Raw genomic sequence first — 13,888 nt, 5'->3', positions numbered from 1 at the left:
GCGTGTGTGAGAGACATCATGGGAGTGAACATTTCCAGTATCCATTGTTTTTCCTACAGAAACAATAGCCTCTGGTTACCACAACCCTAGCTGACACTGTGTGCAAAATGCATCCTATGTTTTGCCAGCTGGGATAAATGCGTGCGTTACAGTGTTGATGCAAATTACAGTTTACGAAATAATTATTTCTATAATAAATAAAACATTTCAGCTTCATAGCATAACATAAACTAGAGGGAAGCACATTGGGGAGGAGGGGAAAATGTCAGACAAGCAAGTGCTGGACACATTGGAAGGCCTCTCATCAGTGTATGCATTTGTTTTATTCTCTTTCACTTTGTATATTGGGTTAAGTAAACTCTGCACATGAATTTTTCTCCCATAATGTGCATGTAATCTATTTGTAGCTTTGTAATTAAATATACGTTTACACTAATTTATGAATATTTGTTCATAGTCTGTTCAATTTTTTTATAATCCTTTGGAAACATGAAATCTAAATATGAATAAATAGTGTGTGGTGTTTTCCCCCATTACATGAAAACACTGTTCTTCTTGCTTATCAATGCAGTGCTCTGGCTTTTTTGTCACCATTACAACAGACATCTGCCAACCCAAGAGCCATCTGTAACAAGTCAATTTGGATTATTATTAGAATACATTTAACATTAAATATGCTGCCACCAAGTACATTCTGTGTGGCTTGTGGATAAACTCAAGGTTAAGGTTTGTCTCCTTGATCCTTTTAAGATAGAGTATGTATGTATTCAGGGCAATCAGTTTAAAATCCTTTTTCCAATGTTTTTTAAACAGCTGATAGGAAGAGGGGGCAACTTTCTCACCACCAATATGACATAAACAAAACTATTAATAAATGTAAGGAAAACTTTAAGTATTTGCAGGTAAAACAAGATTGTCAACAAGAGGATTGAACTAGGCATTCAATACAGCATATGGAAGAACATCCTTTATGTACAGGAGGCAAATACTAAAATAACCAGAAAATAGAATTTCTGTTCCTGATCTGTTTTTAGAATGAGATCTTGCCAAAAACCTGTTTACAGAAACGCATTTCACTTCAGTTCCTGTAATAATTTCAGGACTTTGAAGATAAACTTGAAATTCTGGCCTAGAGTATGGCAACTCAGTGTCTCGTCTTTCCCACAAATCTTTTTTCCTCCTCCAGTCAGCACTCCAAACTCAAGTCCAAATAGCCACATTTAAACATTCTGTGCAACTTGATCCCAATACACTCAAACCAGGACAAAGCACACACTCTTTCAGCGTACCTTCACATCCCCTACTGGAACTCAGGCAAAAGATTTTTGAGGTTGTATCGCTCACATGTCTACACACAAATGTTATGCTATTTAAATAGGTTTAAAAACTGATTAAGTTAATGCATTGCAGTGCATATTGCATAATATGAGCACTTATATTGGTTTAAAACTGGTTATATTGGTTTAGCTCGGGCCTGTAAATTTACTGATACAAGCTGAAGTGAATAAGCCAGATTTAAATCTGTTTGTGATTACACAAAAGTTGCATTAGTTTAGCTAAATCAGTGTATCATACCTTTAGTGAAATTGGTGTAATGTAAAAGAAGTCTTATCTCAGTTACTGTTTTAAATAAAACAGAAAAGAAAAAAAGATATTTAAGGGGTGACACCATAAAGAAACCATGTCATGAACTTTTCAAATGGCTATATATTTTGCCTCAAAATTTTGTGTTCCAGCCATAACTGTCTCCTTAATATAGGGCCTCTTCAGACAGCACTTATGCACATGCCCAGCTTTAATTTACTTGAGTGGTGATAGGCAGTTGCTGAAATAGGGATGTTTTCCTGAATCATGTTCTTAATTATCAGGGCATTACAACAAACTGAAAATGGTAACCCCTTTTAATTTCCCTAATAATATGTTGTTTTATGATAACATTATTTTAAAGATATATTAAAATGGTTTGTGAACCCTAACTTTCAGTCTAGTAGCCCTAGATCTCTGAATTAAATCATGTATGCCAGTACATAGCTACAAGAGTTTTGTTGTTCTCAAGCGGAATGCTCAGCTGATTAAACAAAAGATTAATTAATTTCATAATCATATGATTTTTCTATTCAGGGTGTGTATTCATATTTATTTCTGTGAATGTTGGAGAAGTCATGGAGCTTAGTTTGTCTTAAGATCCTTGTTGGGAAACGCTATGAAATATTAATTGAACTGTTACTTGTAGGTTTGTGTGGTGATACTGATTTAATTTCTAAGAGCCACATTATGCATAACTAAACTTTGAGTTCTTGTGGCTGAGGTTTAAATTTCCATGTCTTCTGGTTTGCTGTGTTTTCCTGGGGCTCTGATCACATTTCTGTCTGCTAAAGCCCAGAAATAATAGCCTTATACATTTCCAGAAACTCCCAAGGGCCTCTCTCCTTGCAGGCTACATAGACAGCAACTGCATTTCTTATACGAAGGGACTCTTTAAAAAGACCTATTTGGGAAAGACCAGTAGTTGTCCTTGTTCTTTTAAAAGATTTTTTTAAATTTTAATTTATTTCTGTATTTCTTAAGCATAGAAATGTCTTGTGAGTCTGAATTTACAGGCAATTGTTGTGATCAGTCTTGCAAGCCTTACTACAGAAATAGTCCCGTTAAAGTCAGTGTGACACTATCTCTGTGTGTGAGAGGTTCATTCATGTGGATAAAACTTGTAATATTGGATACTACATTTGCAATGAAAACAATGAAGATTAAATTGCAACCCCTATCCGTTCAAGAGACATTGATTTCAGAAACAATAACAAAGCATATTACTAGAAGATGCAAGGTACTGTGCAATTATTTCTAAAAGTGATCATGGCGAGCCATAGATGTATGTCATATAGAGAGGTGATATCCATGTGATGAATTGTAGAGGCATGTGAATGATGAATTTCTTGCACCATTGTCTGCCTCACCTCCTCTCTGTTCACTAATCCATGTCCTTGAGACATATTCAGACATTCTGTATCCCTGAGCAGCTTCAAGCAACTGGCAGAGAAATGTTTCCTCCCTGCAAATATGGAATCTGCACCCCCCCACTGCCACCACACACACACACACACACACACACCAGGCTGAGATCCAAGATGGGCAAGATCAGTCCTTGACCAGTTAGCGGTTTTCTCAATATAAAAATGTTGATCTTTCAAAATTTGATCTTATGGTTTTATACCACTAGAAGGAACATTCCCAGAATGTGTTTCTAGCCCCGAAAAGGTCTAAGACAAAAAACATTGTACCTTTAGATACAAGGTACTTATTTTGAGTTATTTTAAGGGTAGGCGGGTTGGTTGGTTGGTTTTTGTGGTTCCCTTTAAACCTTATATAATTGAATTTTTGGTGACTAAGCTACTGTACCAGCTGTATTTAAGGCAATGGCATCAGGCGCTGAGGAAACAAGTGAAGGGATGTAATAAACAGTCTCTTTAACAACAACAAAATCTTTGTTTCAAAAATATTCCTAAAATGGTTTTATGTAACACATTTCAGCATGTACAGAACACATAATAATTTGTTTGGATATAAATTTTTTTATTGGCACGTACCTGAAATCAGAGGCACAACTCAGTCAAGTAATTCCATATACAAACTCATATATTTGGATATTTCATCATGTTTATCATCATTGACATATGAGGTTCCTGATCCTGCAAACACTTATGCTTGTGCTTAACTTAAAGAATTTGAGTAGTTTTATTGAAGTTATTGTGTGTTTGTAGGAGTGAGTTTATTGTTTCTGTTAAACAATTGACCAAATCTGTCCTCATTTACTTGTATTTATACTGTTGTACCATCTTTGACTTTGAGTCATTTTGCATTTAGACTCTGGTAGTTGAAATGGAATTTTGCCTGACATTAGAGATGTAGTTGATTTTCTTTTAGCAAAATACTGCAAATACGTAAAATTCCTTCAACTTGAACATGTTGTCATGACATTAGTTGACCTGTCTAACATCTTGTCAAGTATAGTCTAAATGTGTGCGGGTTCAAATGTACCTTTTGAAGCAGACCTAGCTTTAAGGCTTTTAAGGCTCAGAAAAGGTCTTGTGTATCATTCAGTAACAATAGGTCACATATCTTCAAAGATTCTTCTAGGGCCTCAGCCCTGTTAAGGAGATAACTCTATGAAGAAATGGGATTTATAGCATCAGCAGATAGGATTAAATGAAAGGAGTTTACATTGAAAAGTAAACTTAATCCCATTTAGGAATAACTAACTAACTTACATTGAGCTTTTTCCTTTGAAACTGGTTTCTGAACTAAATAAATTCTGCAGAGAGAATGTTAAGGTGAAAAGTTCACCTTCAGGTTTTTAATTTTAGTATCTCTTTAGAAGATTATTATTATCTGTAGGATTATTGAGACTGTTATTTCAGAAGTTTGATGTAATTAAACATTTGAAGGATAGTATCCTAAGCAGTGGTAGCTGCATAAATAATACCCTGCATACGTAAAAGTAAAGAATGGGTGAGTAAAGTCAAAGAGTGTGTTGAACTTTTATTTTTATAGATGAGGTATTACTTTGATGGTGAATGTTGGTTGAGAGTAATGTCAGCAATATGTATTGTACTGTGTACCATGCATGTCTTAAAAAACATTGTACTAGATGACACAATAAGATAAATCTGTCTGTTCTTATATATTTATTGCTAAAATAATACTCTCTGAGTGCTCTGTCACTCTCTCACTTTCACTTCTTGATGTCCCTTGATATAGCCCTTCCTATTTGGAGGATAGCCTATGTTGTAAGTAAACTGTAACCATCAGACTTTAGCAGTGTAAGGTAAACTAGTTTAATACATTTAGTTCAGAAACAATATTTTCCCCTTTATCCAGTATATCCTGGTTCATGGCCTACTGGTCAATGAATGGAATTTACAAGACTTGAAATTTATTCCTCGTTCTGCAAATGTGTCATGTAATCTTGAAGAAAGTGCTTAAAATTTCTGTTCCTCTGTTTGCTCATCACAATAGAAGTATTTTACCGTCCTCGCAGGATTGCTGCAGGGCTGAATTATTGTTAATTAAGTGATTTGATTTTCTCTAATGAAAAGTTATTATTTTCAATAGTGCCTAAGTCCTGTGTTACTCTGTGGAACTGTTAGTCATAACACTATTCTGAATTATGACACTGTGATAAATCTTGAAGAAGCTTGCTTCTTTTCAAATTCTTCTTTAGCTCACTAAGCATTCTATTGTTGGCCTTTTACAATCTGTTTTTGATCTAGTCATTCCTCCAAGATAGCCTTCACTAACATAATTAATGACTTGTTGTGGCTAAATCCAAAGGTCTCACTTTTCTTGTTGACTTGTTGACATCTTTCTTGACTTATTGGTTGCTTTTGACAGTATAGATCACTCTCTTCATCATCACCACCTGAATGCACATGGCTTTTTTTTTAACTCTGTATTCCAGTGATTTAAATCCTACTTATCTGATAAATCATTCAATCTGTTCTTAGATTATAATCTTTCTTCTTCTCATCCTTTCTTAGTGGGTATCCCCTGAAGGCTCTTTTCCAAGTCCCCCATTTATTTTTCTGAACACAGGTTCTTCTTCGAGTGATTGCTCATGTGTATTCCACAGTAGGTGAGGTGCCGGAAGTTTTTCTCTTAGCAGTACCCATATGGGGGAGCACCGCTGCGACCCTTGGAGCGGCACCTCTATATCACACAGTAAGGGGAGCTGCGCACTCCCCCAACCCTCAGTTCCTTCTTGCTGCCAGTGAAGTAAGGCAGAACGTCTTCCTCCAGCTTTGCTGCAGCCTTTTCCAGTGTTCTTAGTAGTACCTAGTTCATGTTACTAGTTAGTAGTTTTTAGTTGTTAGATTGGGCTCGGGGTATGCCCCTTGCCCCTGGCTTCAAGTTGTGTGGCTCCTGTCGCCGTTCCATGCCAAGGAGCGATCTGCATGCTGAGTGTCCCCACTGCTTGGGCGAAACTCACGTGAGTGAGTGCTGCAAGATCTGCAGGTCATTCAAACCACGTACTAAGAAGGAGAGGGACATCAGGCTTCGCGCGCTCCTTATGGAATCGGCGCTGGCCCCAACTCCGGCATGCCAAGCGGATTTGGCACCTGGCACCATGTCTTCGGTGCACAGTGAAGTCCTCTCCTCCAGCCGGCACCGCTCCTCCTCCAAGAAGTGGGGGAAGAGCTCTGCCTCGCAGCGGCGCTGAGGGAAGGAAAGGGGAGAGGCTGGTCCTGCATCGGGCAGCCCTCGATCCCCCCCCGGGCCCGAAGCCTCAGTCTCGTGATGAGCGGAGCTGACCGGTATGGTCCGAGTGTGCGTCTCCAGCAGTCAGGATGCCATCGACGCTAGAGGCGCTCCAGGCTGTGCGACACATTTTGAGTTTGCCGGTACCTGAGGCGCCACCGATAACAGGCCCCTGGTCCTGCGGCAAGCCGCCACTGGGTGCCCACCAGACCTCCCCGGCACGGCACAGCTCCCACTCTGAGGACTGCTCTCTGCCTCCGTCGACGCGCAGTGGCCGGTCATCTCACAGACCACACCCACCCTCGACGAGCTAGGCAAACGGGTTTGCTGCCCGGGTGGGAGTCTCGAGGTCCCTCCATGCCGCACAGTAGCGGACGCAGGCACCATGACAGCCGCCGCAGATGCTTCTTCTTGCATTGCAGCTAGCACAGCCGATCCCAATACCATCGACGTTGGCGCTCCCATTCGAGTTCCTGCCTTACCAGACATCGCACACGGGAGTCTCCTCGCGATTCACTGGCACCGCGCCGGGGCGAGTACCGGAGCACCACTTCTGACGGGTACCGGTCCTCGACGTCGAGGTCCCAGTCCCGCAGAAGGTGGCATCACAGGCACCATCGCTCTCACCACTCCTATGGGACCGTGCGTTCGACAGTGACTTCAGCCTCGGCACCCAGCCACCTATCGCTGGGTCGCGGGGCTCAGCCCGACCAGCTGGCGCCACCAGGGCCCTAACTTGGACAGTGGCAGGGGGCCCCGTGGCTGCAGATGCCCGCCCAGATGGAAACCCGTTCGGTGGCCAGGGTATCCTATGCCCCATCAGCCTCTCCATCTCAGCCAAGGGACAAGTCAACAAGTCACAAGTCAGCAGCCCCTCGCCCAGATTCTGACCTGGGGGTCAACTCCTCGGTACCGCTAGAGGCCCATGGCTCCCTGCCAGCCCTCTCTCCAGCACTGGATGACGCCATAGCGGCACCACCGCCCGTTATCCCACAGGAGGATTTCAAGGCGCATCAGGACCTGTTAAAGTGGGTGGCGTCCAACCTCCAGCTGCAAGCCGAGGAGCTGGAGGGCCCGTCTGACACACTCTTTAATGTGCTGTTGTCTTCGGCTCTGGGCCATGTGGCCCTACCCCTCCACCAGGGAGTAGCCAACATTTCCAACACCTTGTGACAAACTCCCTCGTCCTTACTCCCTATTTCCAAGAAGACTGAGAGGAAGTACTTTGTGCCGGCTAAGGACCATGAGTACCTCTATTCCCACCCGACACCCAGCTCTCTGGTGGTGGAATCTGTAAACCATCAGGATTGATAGGACCAGCCCACATCCACCTCCAAAAACAAAGACTCCAGGAAACTGGACTCCTTTGGTAGAAAGGTTTATTCATCGGCAAGTTTCCAGCTCAGGGTGGCCAATTATCAGGCCCTACGGAGCAGCTTTGACTTTAAATTATAGGGGTCTCTGCCAAAGTTTGAACCACTCCTCCCGGAGCAGGAGAGGAAGGACTTCAAGATTCTGGTGGAGGAAGGGGTGGCGGTGGCCGAAGCAACCCTCCAAGTAGCATCCGATGTGGTCAATATGGCAGCCCGTTCGATGGCTTCCGCCATATCCATGCGCAGAGCATCATGGCTCCTCCTGTCCGGGCTGTCGGCGGAGGCCCAGTCTGTCACGCAAGACCTACCATTTGACAGAAAAGCATTGTTGGCAGATCAGATGGATGTCCGCCTACGCGGGCTGAAGGATTCCCGTACCACCCTGCAAACATTGGGACTCTACGTGCCTGAGGCTAAGGACAAGGTCAAGCTGCAAACATCAGCTCAACCTGTGCGGAGCAGATATGAGCTGCCGTAGAAGAGGCCAAGAGACCAGAAGCGTCAGTCTCAGCATCAGTCTTGCTGTGCCCCACAGCCCGGGCCCTTGAAAGGCAAGAAGCAGGAAAAGAGGCGGTTCTGACTCCCTGTGGGGGGGGGGGGGGAAGGGGGCGGTACCGGGGCAGTTGCCAGGGAGACCCCCCATTAATAAAGTTGGTGTTCTGCAACCATTTGTCTGCTTTCCGCATGGCATGGTTCTGTATAACATTGGACCAAAGGGTCCTCAACACCAGGGGCTACATGTTGCAGTTCGCCTTATCCCCACTGAACCACCCCACCCCCCGCCAATGGGCTCAGGGGACCCAGAACATGCCCACCTCTTAGAGCAGGAGGTGGAACAGCTAATGCACCTCGGGACAGTGGAAAGAGTACCAAAAGAATTCCAGGGGAAGGGTTTTTACTCCCAGTATTTCCTGATCCCCAAGGCAAAAGGGGGTCTCAGACCCATCCTGGACCTGCGGGGTCTCAACCATTTCCTGGTCCCTTCCAAGTCCCGCATGGTGTCCTTGGCCTCTGTCATCCCCTCCCTAGACCCGGGGGACTTGTACGCGGCCATGGACCTTCAGGACGCTTATTTTCACATTCACATTTTCGAACGGCACAGGCACTTACTCCACTTCCTAGTGGGGTTAGACCACTACCAGTTTACGGTCCTTCCGTTTGGCCTATCCACAGCACCCAGGGTTTTCACAAAGTGCATGTCCTCATCGCCTTGGTCACGGGGTTCCCAGTGACAATGGCAAGAGCGTGCCTTCGGATCCTGGGACACATGGCAGCATGCACATATGTGGTCCGCCATGCCAGGCTACGTATGAGGCCTCTCCAGCTCTGGCCTGCCTCCCAGTTCTGCCAGGCCCGAGACGGGCTAGACAAGGTTCTCACGGTCCTGTCCCCGATACTTACCTCCCTGGTCTTACCCGAATAATATGCTGCAAGGGGTTACCATTTGGGAGGTGACCTCATCATTAGACGTGGTGTCTGATGCATCGGACTTGCGCTGGGGAGCTCACACAGGGAGCCTGCAAACCAAGGGAGGTGGATGGCCTTGGAATTGTCCCTCCACATAAATGTCAAGGAACTCAGGGCAATTCGTTTGGTGTGCGTAGCTTTCAGCTCGCACCTTTGCGTCAAGGTGGTCACGGTCCTTATAGACGACACCACGGTGATGTACTACATCAACAGACAAGGCGGGACTCGTTCATTGGCCCTCTGTCTGGAAGCCCTGAGCTGATGGGAGTTCTGTATAGCCCATGAACTCTCCCTGTGAGCTTTTCACTTGCCTGGTGTCCGCAATGTGCGAGCCGATCGCCTCAGCAGGATTTTCTCCCCCCAATACGAGTGATCGCTCCACTCGGAGGTCGCTCACCTGGTCTTCCTAGAGTGGGGAGCTCCCCAGATCGACCTCTTCCCAACCCGCTAGAACCGGTGTTGCCCCAAGTTCTGCTCCAGGGGAGGAGTGGGGAGGAGGTCGATATTGGACACCTTCCTCGTACAGTGGTCAGGCCAACGCCTTCCCACCATTTTCCCTCATCGGCAAAGTCCTACAAAATGTAAAAACGGACAGGATGCGGGTCATCCTCATAGCCCCAGCGTGGGCCCGCCACCACTGGTATGGGACCCTCCTATACCTCCTAGCAGCCCCCCCGAGGAGGTTGCCGCTTCTCCTGGACCTCTTCTCCCAGGACGGAGGCCATCTCCTCCATCCCAATCTAGCTGCACTCCACCTGACAGCATGGCTGCTCAGTGGCTAGGTGAAGAGGAGAGGAGGTGCTTGGAGGAGGTCAGGCAGGTCCTCATAGAAAGCAGGAAGCCGTCCACATGCCAGGCATACCTGGCAAAATGGTCCAGATTTTCCAGATGGGCAGGGGAGCGGGGAGCCTCTCCATTGTCCACATCACTCCAGCTTATCTTTGAGTACCTCCTGTCCCTTAGGACCCAAGGGCTGGCACCCGCCTCAGTCAGGGTACACTTGGCAGCCATATCGGCCTTCCACCCGCCCGTGCAAGGCCACTCGGTCTTTTCCCACTCTATGACCTCTTGCTTTCTGAGAGGCCTAGACCATTCATTCCATGCTAGATCCCTCGTACTGCAGTGGGACCTAAACCTGATGTTCTTCCGTCTCATGGGACCCCCCTTTGAAGCCCTGGCCACGTGTTCCTGGTCTTACGTCTCATGGAAGGTAGCATTCCTTGTAGGAATCACGTCGGCCCAAAGTATCTTGGAGCTCATATATAGTCTTCCACAGGGATAAAGTCCAGGTTTGCCCACATCCCGCATTCCTCCCGAAGTTGGTCTCCGCCTTCCATATGGAGCAGGACATTTTTCTTCCAGTGCTCTGTCCTGAGCCCCATTCCTCCAACGAGGAACCCTGCCTTCATGCGCTTGATGTGCGTAGGATGCTGGCCTTTTATCTAGATTGGACCAAGCCCTTCTGGAAATCCTCGCAACTGTTCGTTGCCTCGGCCGAGCATATGAAGGGGCAACCCATTTCCACCCAGTGCCTTTCTCGCTGGATCACCTCGTGCATACACACATGCTACAATCTGGCAGGGGTTCCCCCACCACCGATCATCAGGGCGCACCCTACAAGGGCTCAGGCCTCGTCGGTGGCCTATGTAGCCCATGTCCCTATCCAAGATATAGGTAGGGCTGCCACTTGGTCCTCAGTCCACACGTTTACATTGCGTTATGCGATCATCTCCCAAGCTAGAGATGACGCCGGGTTGGGCAGGGTGGTGCTGCGTCCCGGGAACTCATAAAGTCCTACCCACCTCCAACAGATGTAGCTTGGAGTCACCTACTGTGGAATACACATGAGCAATCAGTCAAAGAAGAAAGAACAGTTACCTGTTCTGTAACTGGCGTTCTTCGAGACGTGTTGTTCAGGTGTATTCCACATCTCGCCCTCCTTCCCCTCTGTTGGAGTTGTCCGGCAAGAAGGAACCTAGGGTGGGTGGAGAGCGCAGCTCTCCTTATAGCATGATATAGAGGTGCTGCTCCAGGGGTGGCAGCGGTGCTCCCCCATACGGGTAGTGCTAAGGGAAAAACTTCCAGCTCCGGTGCACACCTACTTGGGGCAACACATCTCGAAGAATGCCAGTTATGGAACAGGTAACTGTCCTTTTCTTGGTGATGTTATCTCTCTTCAGGCTGTCAATTTCCTTTGTACACTGATGGCTCTCACTCGTGCTACTACTTTCCTCCTTTTTCTTCCTAGTTCATGCCTTTTAGAAATACCTGAGTGAGATAAATACTGTAGCCAAATGGCACTACACCAATTGATACCAGGTGAGGCGGTAGTGCACCTACGTTTGTTTCCATTTAATCATGTAAGAAATGGCAAGTAGCATAAATGAAATATGACCAGGGTAGACATTTGTTTCCCCTTATCTCCAATCTTTCCATCTTCACTGTCCACCAGCCTCCACAATACTTCATAGTTCTGGTTAGTGCTCCCTAGAACCTTTTGTGTTTATCGTTGACCAACAACTTTTTTTTCTTCTTACCCTTTCATCTGTTAAACCTCTTTTATAGTTCCAAGTTTCTTCAGTATCTTCTGTCCCCACCCCCCTTTACTGAAATGAGTATGCGAGGAACTCAGTTTCTTCGTTTTAATATAGAAAAAAATCCTTGCCCAAGCATTTGTGATTTTCTGCCTCAGTTTCTTCAAACATCAGTTTTCCAAAATTATTCATTTCATCCAGAACCACATAATACATTTCGTTTTAGCTCTGTTTTTCATTTCTTCTATATGTGCTCTGTTCTACTGGATTTCTCATCATCAGCAAATCTAACTATTTGAGGCCTGTTTACGTCTTGTACTTAAAAGGTCAAAACTTTGCTCTGATTCGAGAACACAAATTCCATTTGTGTCTTACGCTGAAGTTACTATTATATTTTTCAGTTGCTGTACACTTGATTTATCGTTCACTTGACTTTTATATCAAGATGCTACATAAATACATTTAAAAAAAAATGCAATGTAAATATTAACCGGACTGTAGGATTCCTTGTATTCACACTGGGTGAAATTTTCTTTAGAAATTTATAATAATGTAAAATATTATTTTGTTAGGGTAATTTTAGAGCATATCATAAATTTGTTTATGAATTATTTTTTCTTTGGGAGTATTTTAATTCTTTTGGTCAATTTAAGGAGTGTACTGTACTCAGATAGCTACTGTAACTAGTATTGCAAATTGCCAGTTAGGTTTATTATACTTTTACTGTCACGAAGGGGAAAAAGATAGTCTATGTATTGTGTGTTTATGTAGTATTCCTCCATGTGAAACTTAAAGTAAAAATGGCCCCAGAGTACAATTGTAGTTTTTTAGGGGTTAGAATATATGGATTATAAATGGTTCTTTACTTTGCACTATAACACCTTTGAAAATGTTAAACAAGTTTTCAAATGTTCTAAGACAGATTTGCTTAAACTTTGTACTGTAAAGTAATTCCATAAATTGTTAGTAACATGCAGTATTGTAAGAGTACCTAACCCTGAAGCTCATGCAGCTTCTGTTGGATGGAAGGGGTCTGCCAATCTGGTTTAAATGGTCTAGATTTTTTTAGGAGATCCAGCAGATCTGAGGCATGTCCAATTAATTTAATATTAAAAGGCTTAATATTGTACAGCCAAATGGCTGCATCTGATTTTGCCATCCACTTTCAACAAGCAAGCAAGATATTGAGTCTTTCTTTCTTTCTTTCTTTCTTTCTTTCTTTCTTTCTTTCTTTCTTTCTTTCTTTCTTTCTTTCTTTCTTTCTTCATGAAGGTATTTGAATTGTATTTACATTGGGGCTATCCATAGTATTTCCTTCTAAGAAATCTATTCTAACAATCTTGGAACCCTTTTACTCATTGAATATAGACTGCGTACTAAAATTTCTAGAAGTAGAAGACAGAGTCTAATTGTCCATAAAATTGTGATTTTATTTCCTCTCAGTTTTCAGCTAGATAATGAAAAATATTTACATTTGCATGCATTGCACAGATGGTGCATTGCAACGTGTCTGTGTTAGGCTGTTATCAAAGCCTTGTTGGATGCACTTTTACACTTGTGACCCCTTCTTATTACCATCGACTTGTTTTTCCTATTGAATAATTTCTTTATATTTTCAAAAGCGCTTATATTGATGATCCTTCCTAATTGTTCTTACATGGAATTTGTAATATTATTCTCTGACTATACTCATATTAATTTAAACAGCATGCTGAAAGCCTAAATGGTACAGTACTTCATAGTGGTAATTTTTATTTTAAACAGAACCCATACGTTTTGAAATAAAAGTAAAATATTTAGGACATTAATGTGAACTGTCATGTACCAAAATTAAATTATAGTTTTTATTTCAATTCATTGCACATCGAAGAAAAGAATAGGTTTGCATCTTTTTGAAAGACTTCTGCCCTCCCATATTCCTGATTAAAATTTAGATGGATTGAACTATTTCAAATGTATAGGATGCTGCTCTGTGTTGGGATTTTTGTTTGGAGATCTGAGAAGAGCTAAGATCGAACCATTTTGGTCAAATCTTTAAATAAAACTTTCATTTTCATTATAAAATTGAGACTCTTTGAGACTTTTTTCTCCCCTACTAAACACTTTATCTGAAGAAGAGTTTTTCCCGAATAGCAGAACTGTCAGAACATGCTACACAACTTTCCTTTTTATTTTATTGATTTATAGATGTATAGAGATCTATTTACTTATTTTAGAAACAGTCATAGCCTTAAAAGTAGGCTGGTTTTGGAAGCAGTGTGT

At 43.6% G+C, this 13,888-nt stretch overlaps 1 protein-coding gene across 1 annotated transcript in view; it reads left to right on the top strand.

The window, feature by feature from the left end:
* ROBO1 (roundabout guidance receptor 1) overlaps positions 1–13,888 on the top strand; it is an 868,975-nt gene that overhangs the window by 547,925 nt on the left and 307,162 nt on the right. The gene's annotated exons all lie outside the window — the stretch shown is intronic.

Source organism: Eretmochelys imbricata, chromosome 1, assembly GCF_965152235.1.
Source record: "Eretmochelys imbricata isolate rEreImb1 chromosome 1, rEreImb1.hap1, whole genome shotgun sequence".
In the NCBI taxonomy this organism is placed as follows: Eukaryota; Metazoa; Chordata; order Testudines; family Cheloniidae; genus Eretmochelys; species Eretmochelys imbricata.
Note: the sequence above shows the minus strand (reverse complement) of the source record. Positions and strands in the feature narration are given on the sequence as shown.